Source organism: Mesocricetus auratus, unplaced genomic scaffold (assembly GCF_017639785.1).
Source record: "Mesocricetus auratus isolate SY011 unplaced genomic scaffold, BCM_Maur_2.0 Super-Scaffold_100734, whole genome shotgun sequence".
Classification (NCBI taxonomy): domain Eukaryota; kingdom Metazoa; phylum Chordata; class Mammalia; order Rodentia; family Cricetidae; genus Mesocricetus; species Mesocricetus auratus.
The window spans coordinates 1,463,188-1,480,570 of NW_024429271.1; positions in this window are offsets into that span (position 1 = coordinate 1,463,188).

Genomic DNA, 17,383 nt, shown 5'->3' on the forward strand with positions numbered 1-17,383 from the left:
AGTGACGTCACCATCATTAATCAGAAGTCCTGGCACCCAAATTGGGCTTTAAAAGAGGTTAACGTTCAATTCTTAGGGATTGGAACACTATCTGAAGTTAAACAGAGCATTAGATGGATTGAATTTATTGGGCCAGAAGGACAGAGAGGAAGGTTAAAGACATATGTTGCAGATATTGCTATAAACCTCTGGGGTCGTGATCTATTACAGCAATGGAATACGCAAATTAACATTTCTCTTGTATCAGCTAGGAATTATAGACAAGCTCTTGATGGTAGAAAGAATATAGTAAGACAGTACAGAAAACAGATGCCAAATGTACAGGCTGTACAGAAGCAGGATGCTAGTGCCAAACCTACAGAGCAACCAAAAGCTCTACCCTTAAAATGGCTGACAGATGAACCTTTCTGGGTGGGTCAATGGCCTATGACATCTGAGAAGTTAGAGGCTTTGGAGAAGTTAGTTCAGGAACAGCTAGATGCTGGACATATTGAGGAATCAACTAGTGCATGGAATTCACCTGTTTTGTTGTCAAGAAGTCTGGTAAGTGGAGAATGGTTACTGATCTTAGAGCCATCAACAAGGTAATTCAGCCTATGGGGTCTCTACAACCTGGGATGCCGTTACCTTCTCTAATTCCTAAGGATTGGCCAATCATAGTTATAGACTTAAAAGATTGCTTCTTCACCATACTGTTACAAGAAAACAACAGAGAAAAGTTCGCATTCATGGTACATACCTATAATAATTCCCGTTCAGTACAGAGATTCCAGTGGAAGGTACTCCCTCAAGGTATGTTAAACAGCCAAGCTTTGTGTCAATATTTTGTGAATAAGCCTCTAGAAATAATTCGAAAAAATTTTCACATTCGTTAATGTATCACTATATGGATGACATATTATTGTCTGATTCAAATAAGGATACTTTGGAAAAGATGTTTGAAGCAGTAAAGGAAACTTTGCTTCGCTGGGGATTACAAATTGCCCAAGAAAAATTACAAAAAGGAGATTCTATTAACTATTTAGGTTATAAAATAGATGCTCAGAAAATTAGACCGCAGAAAGTACAGATCAGAAGAGATCGTTACTGGACTCTTAATGATCTTCAAAAACTATTAGGAGAATTCTCTCAATTACAGACAATTATCGGTGTAGAAGGGCATGATTTAAAACACCTAAAAATGGCTTTAAAAGGAGGTAAAGTCCTAAACAGCCCATGAGTACTATCAGCTGAGGCTGAAAAAGAATTAGAATGGGTAGAAAAGAGAATATTAGAAACACATGTAAACCATGTGGTTCCAAAACTGGACTCTATTCTGGTTATTTTACCATCTAAAGAAAACCCCTCAGGAATATTAATGCAGAGGGAAGATATCATACTAGAATGGGTATTTCTGCCACATTAACAGAATAAAAAATTGAAAATGTATATAGAAAATATCTCTGATTTGATATTAAAATAAGTTAAGGCTTCATCAACTGACTGGGAAAGACCCAGCTGAAATTATTGTACCTTTAACCAATGATGAAATATCCTCCTTATGGAAGGATAATGAGTATTGGCAAATAGCTTGCAGTGACTTTTTGGGAACTATTAGTAATAACTCTCCCAAAACAGAGAGAATCAAATTCATAAAGAAAACAATTTAGATTCTTCCAAGTATCGTGAGACAAACACCTATTTCTGGAGTTCTTACCTTCTACACAGATGCAAACAAATCAGGTAAGGCAGGGTATAAATCAGGAAATATAAGTAAAGTAGTTCAAAGCCCTTACAACTTCGTACAAAAGGCAGAGTTATATGCCATTGTCATGGTACTTAAAGACTTTACAGAACCTCTCAATATAGTCACGGATTCTCAGTATGCAGAAAGAGTTGTCTTGCACATTGAGACTGCAGAATTTGTTCCTTATATTACAGAATTAACCTCATTATTTTTACAATTACGGGAAACCATCAGAAACAGGACTCATCCTATATATATAAAACACATCAGATCCCTTACAGGTCTGCCAGGTCCTCTGGCACAAGGCAATGATGAAATTGAACGTTTATTAGTAGGTAATGTGTTGGAACCTTCAGACTTTCATAAGAAACACCATGTTAGCAGCAAAGGATTAAAGAAGGGTTTTTCTATCACCTGGCAACAAGCCAAAGAAATAGTAAGAGATTGCCCTAGTTGCTCATTCTAAAATCAAACTCCATTACCAGCAGGTTGTAATCCTAGAGGTATTCACAGAAATGAACTTCTGCAAATGGATGTACATCACTTCCCAGAATTTGGCAGTTTAAAATTGTACACCATACCATAGACACGTTTTCAAAATTCCAATGGGCTACGGCCCTCAGCTCTGAAAAGGCTGACTCTGTTATTACACACCTCTTAGAGGTGATGGCTGTTATGGGTATACCTAAAACGATAAAAACTGACAGGGGGAACAAAGACCCCTAAACACAGGTTACATAATGCTTTACTAACACTGAATTTTCTTAATGCTGATGAAAAAGGACAAACTGCAGCAGAAAGACACTGGACTATAGAGAAGGCTACTGAACTGAACCAACCGGTGTACTTTAAGGAGGTTATGACATCAGTCTGGAAACCAGGATATGTGTTATGTTGGGGAAAGGGTTATGCTTTTGTTTCCACAGGAGAAGAAAAGCTTTGGGTCTCATCTAAATTAATTAAGATAGATCAGGACAGAAAACGTCTCAGGAGGAGAAAGGATAACTGCTCATCTATAACGTCTGCTATGTATAAGGAGAACTCATTAAAGGAAAGAGAAGTATTCTGTTTGTGTTTTTACAGGAAAATTAGTTCTGTACAGTGAAAAAATACTAGGTATATGGATACCTAAAGAAGAAAGGATAGCTATTCAGAGGACCACCAATCATGCAATAATACGATGTGTTATCAACGTCTAAATCTCTCTATATTGTTATTGTAATTTCTATTTCTTCCACTTCTTAATATGCCTGAGTCCAAATTCATCTAATTAATGCTGGCTTTGGAGTTGGATTGGCTCTCCTGCTTTAAACCCAAGCATATTGTTAAAATGCAAATCAGATTTTCTTTATTATATCAAAGAGCCATTGATATAAGACAGAAACAATATATATATATATGTATATGGACTGTAATCTGTGTATATTTGATTCTTTTCTAAAACTCTAATCTCCTTCATGTGTATTGTCTTCCTTAGGGTCCCCTTTCTCAGTATTCATACACATAAAATTTAAAAATTTCTTTGCTGACATTAATATTTCAGTTTTCCAGAGAAAAAAGGGATTTCTTGACAACGAGTTACAACTGCTTCAGAAAGAGAATGTGGATTCACTTCCTTGACTCTGCCTGATTCGACTGGATACATCTAAACTGCCCCCACATCATCGACCCCACCTGACAAGCACCATCCTGAAACCAGCTTGGAAATACATCACTAGATACAACTTCAGGCCAAGGAACTGATACAGTGCATCTTCTACAATCTGATCAGAGCTTCATAAAAGAGCTTCAATCAAAATCAGAAATCTAATCCAGAACTTCAGTCAAGCCTCTCCTGCAAAACAGAGACTAACTGACCTACTTAAGACTCTTGTTACACTAACAATTTCTTCCCACGGGTCCACATGATTGTCATCATTCAATTTAAGCAGGAAGTAAATTTGAGAATTCCACATTCCTTCTCCCTACTATTGATATTAAAGGAGAGTTTACACCTGTCAGTGTTAATTTCCAATTGTTTTATGGTTGGGATTGGAAGGAGGTGTTCAGACTTAGGCATCCTTTTCAGATAACTTTAGAATTTAGGTGGAATGGATATTTTTAGCTTAGAATAAGTAGATTATAACTTAATTATCAGCCTCTATGCATATATGTTGTATATGTTTGAGTTTGTATCAAATTTAAATATTCTATTTAGACTAAAAGTGGAATTGTAGGAGTGAACTCCACAAAGCTATCCGCCTATGAGGGCGGGGACATGTAAACTGACACAGGTAGATATAACAGGAAGTGAAAGAAAAAGGAACCTCCATTTTTCTCCTGGAAACCTGCCATGCTTCTAACTACTGATTTGTGCGACTCTCTCTCTCTTTCTCTGGTAAATAAATATATTGTTTTCCTATAGCATTTACTATCATTACAACCCTTTGGATATAATATCCCCAATTCATTCTTTTACAATGAAATCTCAACACATTAGGAAGCAAAACAATATGATCATGTTAAATGTGTTAAATAGACAAAAGCATCTTAAATTTCATTGGGTAGATTATACTACAAATGATTTAAGTAAAATCCATTAGATTTAAATAATGTTCATATACTATAAATTCACAACTCTATGTTAATCAGATAGTGCTTTGTGTTAATAACATGGATAGGGTTGGGGGGGAGTGGGAGCTGGAAAGAAGAGAGGGGGAGAAGAGGAAGAGAGAGTAGGTCATGGGGGAACAGGAAGTTTGAGTGGGGGGGGTAGAATAGGGGCAAGAGGGAATCATAGGTTAGAAAACAGATCAGGTACCATTGTGACCTGTAGTGATCTAAAGGAATGACACCAATTGGCAAGCTAAGCAATAGTGGATAGACCACCTCGAATGCCCAATCCTGATAATGAACTTGATGTCTATAACCATCCGGGAGCCTTCACCCAGTGACTGATGGAAGCAGAGGCAAACACCCACATTTAAGCACTGAACTGAACCCAAGGAACCCAGTGACAGAGAGAGAGGAACGATGAGCAAATTGGCAAAGAATGTTCTGGCAAAACCAGCAGAGACAGCTGATCTGAACAGGGGAGAGCTCTTGGACCCCAGAACAACAGCAGGGAGGCCAGCATGGGGATGGTCCAGACCCCCTGAATGTGAGAGCCAGTGAGGAGGCCTGGGCAAGCTATGGGGTTGTGGGCAGTGGATCAGTGTTTATCGCTGGAATACAAACAGACATCGTGTGCCCATAGCACAAAGAGTGATGCTCTCTCTGCCTGGACTCTTGGGCAGTGCCGGAATCCTACCCTGAGTGAAATGACAGACTCTAGATATCCCCTATGTGGAAGGAATTGGCAATAGGATGGGAGGCTCGGGGGGTGCAGGGTGCGGGAGGAGGGGAGGGAACTGGGATTGACATGTAAAACAAGCTATTTAAAATTAAAAGAAAAAAGAAAAAAAGTAAAAAAAATAATCACTGACAATCTCTCAGCCACCTCAATGTAAAGTCTTGTAAGAGACATCCATAAGAATCATCTATCTATTCTTTAGTAACTACTCCTTGAGTAACTCCCTGTATAACTTCCATAACATTTTGAGTGTTCATATCTCAAAAACTCACATTTTTTGCAGTCATTGCCTAATCTGCTTACATTGTTTATTTTTTTCAAAATTATGATCACTTCTGTATGGCCATTCCAAGGCTGGGATAGGATGAATACTAAAATAAATGAAAGGAGAAATATGTTGATAAAAATAACTGTATTCTAGCTTAGCAGTGTTGGCACACATCTTTAATACCAGACCTCAAGAGGCAAAAGAAGACAGATCTTGTGAGTTCAAGGCCAGTCTGATGTACAGAGTGATTTCCAGGACAGTCTCCAAAACTACACAGAGAAAACCTGTTTCAAAAAAACAAAAGACAAAAAAAACTACACAGACTCCCCTCCCTGGGGGGGGAGCACACCGTGGACATAACAGCAATCTTATGCATGGTCAATATTCAAAGTAGAGCTATATATAGAACAGGTTACAATGTACACAACTCTGGGAAACTTTCACTAGTATTAAACACATCAGTTACTTAAACATGAGAAAATGTTTATGTAATAAGACTTTTTAAAATTTATAAACAAATTGTTTTGTAAAGAAAATTATTTCTCGATAGAAAGGTTTCAAATATGTTCACAGCAGGCACAGCATTACCTGTTTCTTCACCTAATTCCATCTCTTACCTTTGTATTTTTAATAGACAATGTTTCTGTGTGTAAACACAGTTGTTCTATCACTATAAACCAGGTTGACCTGGACTGCACAGAGATCTATCTGCCTGTCTTTGCCTCTCAAGTGCTGGGATTATAGGTGTACACCATCACCATAGTCAACACACAGAACATACTATTGAAGCAATTTTTATCACTATACAAAGCAAATATGCCAACTGTTTCATATTTAACTGATATCACTATAAATTAAACACAAAACTAACTTTTATGACCATACAAAGAGCATATGGTAGCATAAGAAAATTACTTGGTAAATGCTAAATATAGCACTGCTTAAAACACTGCCAAGAGGAATGAAAGGGAGGCTCAGCAGTGATGAGCAATAACTGCTCTTCCAGAGGGACCCAGGTTCAATTCCCATCATCCACATGGCAGCTCACAATTCCAGTTCCAGTGAACTTAACACCCTTGCACATACATGCATGCAAGCAAAACACCAATGAAAGTAAATAAAATAATAAATCATAGCCAGGTGGTGGTGGTGCACACCATTAATCCCAGCAGCTGGGAGGCAGAGGCAGGTGAGTCTCTGTGAGATAGAGACCAGCCTGGTCTCTAAAAGATAGTTCCAGCACAGGCTCCAAAGCTACAAAGGAAAACCCTGTAATGATCATTCTTCCCACCAGCCTGATCCCAGAGTTGCGCCAATCCCTAATGAACACAAAGGATGTTACATTAATTACGAAGCTGTTGGCCATTTTACTATGGTTTTTGTTGGCTATCTCAGACTTAATTTTTAACCCATAAAAGCTAATCTGAGTATATCCACGTGGAGCTCCCTGAACCGGTTAAATGGTCTGAACCTCTTAGTCCTCTTGCACCCTACATGGTGACTGACTGTGCCTCCATTTCCCAGAATCCTCCTCCTTACCTAGTCCCACCTATCTTGCTTCCCTATCGGACAACAATCCTTTATTAACCAACCAATAAAAAATACATAGGATTTCCCCCATCAAAACCCTATTTCAAAAATAAACAAACAAAAGACAACATGACAAACCTACTGCAATAAACCATACAACAACACTGACTAATTCAACAATTTTGCAGATTTGTTTTAAGAAAAACTTTTGGCACTATACATATACATATATATATACATATATATTATATATATGGATTTGTGTACCTGTGGATGTCACAACACACATGTGGAGGTCAGGTTTCTCTTTTCAACCCAAGTGGTTGCTGGGGACAGAACTTTCAGGTGAAAGTTGCAGTCAAGTCTCTTAACTGTAGCAACTTGCTACCTCAACAAGTTTTTAGAATCTGGAAAAAAATATGACCTCATATTACACATTAATTCTTATTTTCTATAACCCACTAGAGTAGATTCGTATCATGAAATATTCATTAATGGTCAGCCAAATTTGAAAAGTGGTAAGAAATGTATACTGAGTTTATCTCAAAGTTGCTTGAAATAAAAAAAAAATTCCAGGTTATTTCTAGGAATTTGAAGCCAACCTAATCCACATCCTATATTCCAAGACAGCCAGAGTTACATTGAGACCACATCAAAGAAAAAATATTAACTAAGAATCTGTCATGTATTTATGAGTTTTTCTGTCTTACAGTAAATTTGAATGCTTCTAACTTGAGAAAAACAACTTTTTTAAACTGAAAATCTAACCATTTCTCATCTTCTTTCTTCTTATCTTTCTGCTTCTTCCTCATATTCCCTGGTTTTCTTTCATTCTCTGATTTCCCAATTCTTAAGGCGCTAAAAAGATAGTTTCAAAACTTAAAAATTTCACACAAGATTCTACAAACCATGGCTCACCAGCCTTTGTGATCAAAACACACTTTAAAAGATAAAGCATTTCCTGTTTACCTCTTGATAAGCAGCCTATTTCTTTCTCAGCTTTCAAGTTTTCTTTGTTCATATGCATCTTCTTCATCGTCTTCTCTGTCTCTTTTCTTATCCTTCTCTATCATTCACATTCTCGCTCTCTCTCTCTTTCACTTTCCCATTCCCGATCTCCACTTTTTTCTGTATGGAAATAAAACAATAAATATAGAATGTTTTATATCACTCTATTCTTTTACTTAAGGAAGTTGCAATGTATTATAAATCATTTAATATAACCAAGTCAAAATATTAATTTTTGAAAAACTGTAAATTTCTCTATACTAAGGTAATGTATTTGTCTATAATGAACAAGGTCCAACCTTTTTTGGGCGGGGTTCAGGAAATGGTTTCTCTGTGTAACAGCTCTTGCTGTCCTAGAATTAACTCTAAAGCTGGCCTCGAACTCAGAGATCCAACTCCCTCTGCCTCCCGAGTGCTGGGATTAAAGGAGTCAGTCACCACTGCCTGGCAAACTCTGACATTCTAATGCCCATGTTGGAATTAAAAAGAAAGACAGATTTTCGTTTTAACTACAAAATCTAAACTGCATTCTGAAGTGAATGCTAATAGTCACTTCAGAAAATAAAAATTAAATTGCATGAAAGATTGAAAAAGTACTATTTCTGGCTGATTATATGTGGAGATGCATAATTAAGTGCAAAAAATAGAATATTGCCAGGCATGGTGGTAAACACTACCAGTCCTAATGTTTGCAAGGCAGAGAAAAGCTGACCTTAAAGCCATCTTAGTCTTATACAGGGTTTCAAGGCCAGCCCCAACTATATAGTGAGATTCTGCTCTCTTCTTATTTTCTCATTGCTCTAAATATTACAAGGTACCAAAAAGTCGAAAATAAAAAATACCTGCATAGAAGGAGAAATTACTACACTACATGAATAAGTAGACACAGAGTCAAAAGATGCACACACACTCTCTAAAGAGAACACTGGCAGAAATTACTTCTCAGTGCAAATAGAAAAACTGCCTACTAACCCAAGAATATAATGGAATTGTCTGCCCTAACACTGAGGGAACAACTGGTTCTAGGTTTACAAAAATTGACCTCAGAGACAAAGAGTAACTTCATAAAACTGTTGTTGGGAGTGTAGCCCAGTAATAGACTGTTCAACCTGCCACCAATCATTCTAAAAGGCATGATGGAACATGCCTGGAAGCACACCAGCTCACATAATGCTGAAACAAATGGATGAATTCACAATCAGCTAGGCTACAGACACAAAGAGCTCACCTCAAAAACTAAATAACAGAGCTGGAGAGATATCTAAAAGAGTTAAGAGCATTTATTGTTCTTTTTTTGAATTTTTTTTATTTTATCATTTTTTAAAATTTTAAATAGCTTGTTTTACATGTCAATCCCTGTTCCCTCTCCCTCCCCTCCTCCCGCATTCCCCTTCACCCCCACCCTCCCACCCTATTGCCAAATCCTTCCACATAGGGGATGTCAGAGTCTGTCATTTTAATCTGGGTAGGGTCCAGGCACTCCCCTAAGAGTCCAGGCTGAGAGAGCATCCCTCTTTGTGCTATAGGCACACGAAGACTGTTTGTATATCAGGGATAGACATTGTTCCATAGCTCAGGGCCCATAGGTTGCCCAGGCCTTCTCACTGACACTCACATTTGGGGGGTCTAGATCAGTCCCATGCTGGCCTCCCCACTGTCGGTCTGGGGTCCAAGAGCTCTCCCCTGTTCAGATCAGCTGTCTCTGCTGGTTTTGCCAGTCCATTCTTTGCCAATTTGCTCATCACTCCTCTCTCTCTATCACTGGGTTTCTTGGGTTCAGTTCAGTGATTAATTGTGTGTTTGCCTCTGCTTCCATCAGTCACAGGATGAAGGCTCCCGGATGGTTATAGACATCAAGTTCATTATCAGGAATGGGCATTCAAGGATGTCTCTCCACTATTGCTTAGCTTGCCAATTGGTGTTATCCCTTTAGATCACTCGAGGTCGCCCTGGTGCCTGATCTTTATTCGATCCTATGATTCCCTCTTCCCCCTATTCTGCCCCCACCCCCTCAACTTCCTTTTCCCCCATGACCAACTCTCTTCCTCTTCACCCCTCTCTTCTTCCCAGGTCCCACTCCCCCCACCCCTCGCCGTGTTCCCCATCCATTCAGGGGATCTTGTCTCTATCCTCTTCTCTTGGGTACTATGCATATATGCATATCTTTTAGGTTCTTTCCTGTTTCCCAGACTCTCTATCAGTGGAAGTGCAAACTGGCACTATCCTGATCCATGTCTAAAATCCATATATGAGTGAGTACATACCATGTTTGTCTTTTGCGACTGGGTTACCTCACTCAGGATGGTTTCTTCCAGTGCTATCCATTTACCTGCGAATTTCAAGATTCCATTGTTTTTTTCTGCTGAGTAATACTCCATTGTGTAAATGTACCACATTTTCTCTATCCACTCTTCAGTTGAGGGGCATCTAGGTTGCTTCCAGGTTCTGGCTATTACAAATAATGCTGCTATGAACATAGTGGAGCAGATGCCCTTGTTGTATGAACTTGCCTCATTTGGATATATGCCTAAGAGTGGAATTGCTGGGTCTAGTGGTAGATTAATTCCCATTTTCCTGAGGAATCTCCATACTGATTTCCAAAGAGGCTGTATGAGTTGGCACTCCCACCAGCAGTGGAGGAGTGTTCCTCTCTCTCCACATCCTCTCCAGCATAAATTGTCTTCGGTGTTTTTGATTTTAGCCATTCTGACAGGAGTAAGATGGTATCTCAGAGTTGTTTTGATTTGCATTTCCCTGATGGCTAAGGATGTTGAGCACTTTCTTAAGTGTCTCTTGGCCATTTTAGCCTCCTCTACTGAGAATTCTCTATTTAGCTCTGTACCCCACCTTTTAATTGGATCCTTTGGTGTTTTGGAGACTTGTTTCTTGAGTTCTTTGTAAATTTTGGAGATTAGCCCTCTGTCAGATGTAGGGTTAGTGAATATCTTTTCCCATTCTGTGGCCTGCCTTTTTGTCTTTTTGACTGTGTCCTTTGCCTTACAGAAGCTTTTTAGTTTCAGAAGGTCCCATTTGTTAATTGTCGATCTCAGTGCCTGTGCCACTGGTGTTATGTTTAGGAAGTGGTCTCCTGTACCAACTCGTTGAAGAGTATCTCCCACTTTCTCTTCTAAAAGTTTCAGTGTGGCTGGATTTATGTTGAGATCTTTGATCCATTTGGACTTAAGTTTTGTACAAGGCGATAAACATGGATCTATCTGCAGTCTTCTGCATACCAGTTACCAGTTATTCCAGCACCATTTGTTGAAGATGCTTTCTTTTTTCCATTGTACAGTTTTAGCTTCTTTGTCAATAATCAAGTGTTCATAGGTTTGTGGGTTAAAATTAGGGCTTTCGATTCGGTTCCATTGGTCTACCTGCCTATTTTTGTGCCAATACCAAGCTGTTTTCAGGAATATAGCTCTATAATAGAGCTTGAAGTCAGGTATGGTGATGCCTCCTGAAGTTCCTTTATTGTATAGGGATGCTTTGGCTATCCTGGTCCTTTTGTTTTTCCATATGAAGTTGATTAATGTTGTTTCCAGGTCCTTGAAGAATTGTGATGGAAATTTGATAGGGATTGCATTGAATCTGTAGACTGCTTTTGGTAAGATTGCCATTTTTATTATGTTGATCCTACAAATCCAAGAGCATAGAAGATCTGTCCATTTTCTGGTATCTTCTTTGATTTCTTTCTTTAAAGACACAAAGTTCTTGATATACAGGTGTTTCACTTCCTTGGTTAATATTATCCCCAGATATTTGATGCTGTTTTTGGCTATTGTAAAGGGTGATGTTTCTCTGATTTCTTTCTCAGTCACTTCATCATCTGTATATAATAGGGCCATTGATTTTTTTGATTTTACCTTGTATCTTGCCACATTGCTGAAGGTGTTTATCAGCTCTAGGAGTAACCTTGCAGAGTTTTTTGGGTCACTTATATAAACTATCATATCATCTGCAAATAGTGAAAGTTTGACTTCTTCTTTTCCTATTTGTACCCCTTTATCTCCTTTTGTTGTCTTATTGCTGTAGCTAGAACTTCAAGTACAATATTGAAGAGATATGGAGAGAGTGGACAGCCTAGTATTGTTCCTGATTTTAGAGGAATTGCTTTGAGTTTCTCTCCATTTAGTTTGATGTTAGCTGTTGGTTTACTGTATATTGCTTTTATTATATTCAGGTACATTCCTGTTATCCCTGATCTCTCTAGGACCTTTATCATGAAGGGGTGCTGGATTTTGTCAAAGGCTTTTTCAGCATCTAGTGACATGATCATGTAGTTTTTCTTCCGCAGATTGTTAATATGGTGGATTACATTGATAGATTTTCTAATGTTGAACCATCCCTGCATTCCTGGGATGAAGCCTACTTGATCATGGTGGATGATTTTTCTGATGTGTTCTTGAATCCGGTTTGTGAGTATTTTATTGAGTATTTTTGCATCAATGTTCATGAGGGAAATTGGTCTATAGTTCTCTTTCTTAGTTGTGTCTTTGTGTGGCTTGGGTATCAAGGTAATTGTAGCCTCGTAGAAAGAGCTTGGCAGTGAGCCTCCTGTTTCTATTGTGTGGAATACTTTGAGGAGTATTGGAATTAGCTCTTCTTTGAATTTCTGGTAGAATTCTGCACTGAAGCCATCTGGGCCTGGGCTTTTTTGTTTGGGAGACTTTTGATGACTGCTTCTATTTCATTAGGGGTTATAGGTCTGTTTAGATTGTTTATCTGTTCTTGATTTAGTTTTGGCAAGTGATATCTATCCAGGAAATTGTCCATTTCCTTTAAATTTTCAAATTTTGTGGAGTACAGATTTTCAAAGTATGCCCTGATGATTCTCTGGATTTCCTCAGAGTCTGTTGTTATGTCCCCTTTTTCATCCCTGATTTTGTTAATTAGCATGCTCTCTCTCTGTCTTTTGGTTAGTTTGGACAGAGGTTTGCCTATTTTTTTGATTTTCTCAAAGAACCAACTCTTTGTTTCATTGATTCTTCTCAGTGTTTTTCTGGTTTCTACTTGATTGATTTCAGCCCTCAATTTGATTATTTCCTGGCGTCTGCTCCTCCTGGGGAAGTTTGCTTCTTTTTGTTCTAGAACATTCAGCTGTGCTATTAATTCTCTAGTATGACTGTTCTCCAGTTTTTTCATGTGGGCACTTAGTGCTATAAACTTTCCTCTAAGCACTGCTTTCAAAGTGTCCCATAAGTTTGTGTATGTTGTGTCTTCATTATCATTGAAATCGAGGAAGTCTTTAATTTCTTTTTTATTTGTTCCTTTACCCAGGGATGGTGAAATTGTGCATTGTTCAATCTCCATGATTTGTAGGGTTTCTACGATTTGTGTTATTGTTGAATTCTAATGTTAATGCATGGTGGTCTGATAAGATGCAGACCTGATTTGTTTGCATCCGTGTAGAAGGTAAGAACTCCAGAAATAGGTGTTTGTCTCACGATACGTGGAAGAATCTAAATTGTTTTCTTTATGAATTTGATTCTCTCTGTTTTGGGATAGTTATTACTAATACTTCCCAAAAAGTCACTGCAAGCTTTTTGCCAATACTCATTATCCTTCCATAAGGAGGAAATTTCCTCATTCGTTAAAGGTACAATAATTTTAGCTGGGTCTTTCCCCGTCAGTTGACGAAGCCTTAATTTACCTTTTAATATCAAATCTGAGACCTTTTCTATATAGGTTTTCAATTTTTTATTCTGTTTATGTGGCAGAAATACCCATTATAGAATGATGTCTTTCTTCTGCATTAATATTCCTGAGGGGTATTCTCTAGATGGTAAAATAACCAGAATACAGTCCAGATTTGGATCCACACGGTCCACATGTGCTTCTAATATTCTCTTTTCTACCCATTCTAATTCTTTTTCAGCCTCAGCTGATAGTACTCGTGGGCTGTTTAGGTCTGTATCTCCTTTAAAGCCATTTTCAGGTGTTTTAAATCATGCCCTTCCACACCGATAATTATCTGTAATTGAGAGTTTTCTCCTAATAGTTTTTGAAGATCATTAAGAGTCCGGTAACGATCTCTTCTGATCTGTACTTTCTGTGATCTAATTTTCTGAGCATCTATTTTATAACCTAAATAGTTAATAGAATCTCCTCTTTGTATTTTTTCTGGGGCAATTTGTAATCCCCAGCGAGGCAAAATTTCCTTTACTGCCTCAATCATCTTTTCCAAAGTATCCTTATTTGAATCAGACAATAAAATGTCATCCATATAATGATATATTAACGAATGTGGAAATTTTTTACGAATTATTTCTAGAGGTTTATTCACAAAATATTGACACAAAGTTGGACTGTTTAACATACCTTGAGGTAGTACCTTCCACTGGAATCTCTCTACCAGACGGGAATTATTATAGGTAGGTACTGTGAAGGCGAACTTTTCTCTGTCGTTTTCTTGTAACGGTATGGTGAAGAAACAATCTTTTAAGTCTATAACTATAATTGGCCAATCTTTAGGAATTAGAGAAGGTAACGGCATCCCAGGTTGTAGAGACCCCATAGGCTGAATTACCTTGTTGATGGCTCTAAGATCAGTAACCATTCTCCACTTACCAGACTTCTTCTTGACAACAAAAACAGGCGAATTCCATGCACTAGTTGATTCCTCAATATGTCCAGCATCTAGCTGTTCCTGAACTAACTTCTCCAAAGCCTCTAACTTCTCAGATGTCATAGGCCATTGACCCACCCAGATGGGTTCATCTGTCAGCCATTTTAATGGTAGAGCTTTTGGTTGCTCTGTAGGTTTGGCACTAGCATCTTGCTTCTGTACAGCCTGTACATTTGGCATCTGTTTTCTGTACTGTCTTACTATATTCTTTCTACCACTAAGAGCTTGTCTATAATTCCTAGCTGATACAGGAGGAATGTTAATCTGCGTATTCCATTGTTGGAGTAGATCACGACCCCAGAGGTTTATAGCAATATCTGCAACATATGGCTTTAACCTTCCTCTCTGTCCTTCTGGCCCAATAAAGTCAATCCATGTACCGCTCTGTTTAACTTCAGATAGGGTTCCAATCCCTAAGAATTTAACATTAAACTCTTTCAAAGCCCAGTGGCCAGGACTGCTGATTAAGGAAAGTGACGTCACTTCCGGTGTCCAGTAATCCGTAAATCACCCTATTATTTACCTTAACTGGTAGCTTGGGTCTATGATATTGTATAGAAGTTTGCCAAAATATATGTTTTGTATCTCCTCCTGATGTAATTGATTCATCCTCTGGAGCTAATGTATTATCCAGTGCCGTATTATTTACAATGGGCAGTGGATCTTCTAATTGTCCTGGGAGAGGCTGTCCTCCAATGTCACTGGGAATGACCGGATAATCTTCCTTTTCGGGGCTCCATTGAGCCCCGGAACCACATTTCCCGGCTTTAAAGATCTACCTTGTCTGTCTATTGTGGAAAAGCATTCATCAGTCCAATGGCGCCCCTTCCCACACCTCCTGCATAGACCAGGAGGCTTAGGCCTTCTGTTTGATGCATTCCTGGTAAAAGCATTATTTCTAGGAATGCGTTGTCTACAGTTCCTACTAAGATGTCCTATTCTACCACAGTTAAAGCATGTTGCATCTTTATGCCTATTAAAATTCTTTGAGATTGCCTTCCCTACCCAGGCCTCTATATCATCACATGTAGGGTATTTGGCATCCTGGTGCCTCCTCAAGCCTGTAGAAATAGCTTCACCTACCCAAGCTCCTGTATCCTGACTTTTACATTCCAGGTTCGCTGTATGTAGGACCCATTCCTCCAATGGCGCTGATCTTATTTTTAATGGCCAAATTACCTGCCTGCATTGAGGATTCGCGTTCTCATACGCCAAAGATTCTATAAGGAGACGCCTGGATTCTGGATTCGCTACCTGTACTTCTACTGCTCTGGATAATCTCTCTAAAAATTCAGTGAACCTTTCCCTTGGGCCCTGTAATACCTTGGTGTAGGGTTGCATTATCTCTCCTGTTTCACAAACCTTATCCAAGGCATTTAAAGCAGCTGTACGGCACAAAGACAACATGTGCTCGTCATATGCAGATTGAACCTGCGTGTCAGCGTAAGGACCCTCCCCAAGAATCTTGTCTTGGGGTACTTCATGACCGTTCTGTAATTCCTGAATTTCTATAGCTTTTGCTTCTTGCCTCCATAAAGCTCTCCATTGAATTTGACAAGAATTTTCGAGCACTGCAGAGGCTAATTGGGCCCAGTCTTTTGGGGTTACTTTATTTACAGTAGCCCATGAGGTTAGGAGCTCTCTGACAAAGGGAGAATGAAGACCATACAAGACAATGGCCTCCTTAATATTCTTTAGCTCCTTCATCTGTATAGGTTCCCAGTGATAAGCAATGGGACCATTTGATTGTTTTTTCGTTGCTGGTTTTTCTGTTACAGATATTGGAAAAACCATAGGGGAACGCATAGCAACCTTAGGGAAATCATTCTGGCATTTGAGAAGATTTTGGGAAACTCCTGTCCTGACCTGTTGCCTGTATTTCTGATTCTGAAGTATCAGATTGAGCGTCTTCTAAATCCTGCAGTCTATTCATCATTGTTTCTCTGAGCTCTTGAAGTTCTTGGGACAAATAATTTTCTAAGGATGTCATGGAATCTTTCATTTTTTTACATTCATCATTTACATGTGATTCCAAATTTCTAATATTCTCATCCTTATAAAGTACTTCAATAGCATGTAAACTGCCTTCCACAAATGATATTCTATCAGTTAGTTTATCATTGCTCTCCGACATGGAACAATTCTTTTCTGTTATCATTTCAATTTTATGTTCCAGTCTTTGTAATTTGCTAGTGAAATCATCAAACATGGAACCGTGTTTTTCGTTAAATGTTTCAACATTATGTTCCAATTTTTCAATTCTATCTGTGGAACACATTTTTCCTGAAAGTAATTCGATTTTGTGTTCCGTCTCTTTAAACCTGTTCGTCAGACCTACATTATCATTTTTAATATCCTGAATATTTTCTACCAACCCTTTCTTACTCTCCTGCAATGAATTTTGCATTTCCTGAATCCTTTGTATTAAGATTTCAAAACTATCCTGCGATGACTGTATGACCTGTATAAGTTTATTCCTATTTTTGAGCCATTTCATTAACAAAATTATATTGATTATGAAGCTAATAATCACCATCGTGGGTAGGAAGTACCTTTCAGGTAGGTCCTCAACCCTTTCTAAAATCCCATCCATACAAAAAACAAGAAAATTCTTAACATCCTGCATCATAATGTTAGCTGTTGACATTGTATAAAGCAGTTACGTTTGTTACCAGTGGAGTAATTCAGGATGAAATCAACAGGCTGCCAGCAAAAGAGCACGTGGCCGGAGTCAGCAGGCCGCTAGTAAAACAGCACGTGGCCGCGAGAGAAATCTTTGAATACCGTCTAACCTTACCGGCAGGTAGAAGGTACTGGTTCCTGGCGGCAGGAATCGTGCCTTGCCGAGCGAAGTGGTGAGGAACTTAGCGAAAGGAGAGTCCACATGTGTCTGGT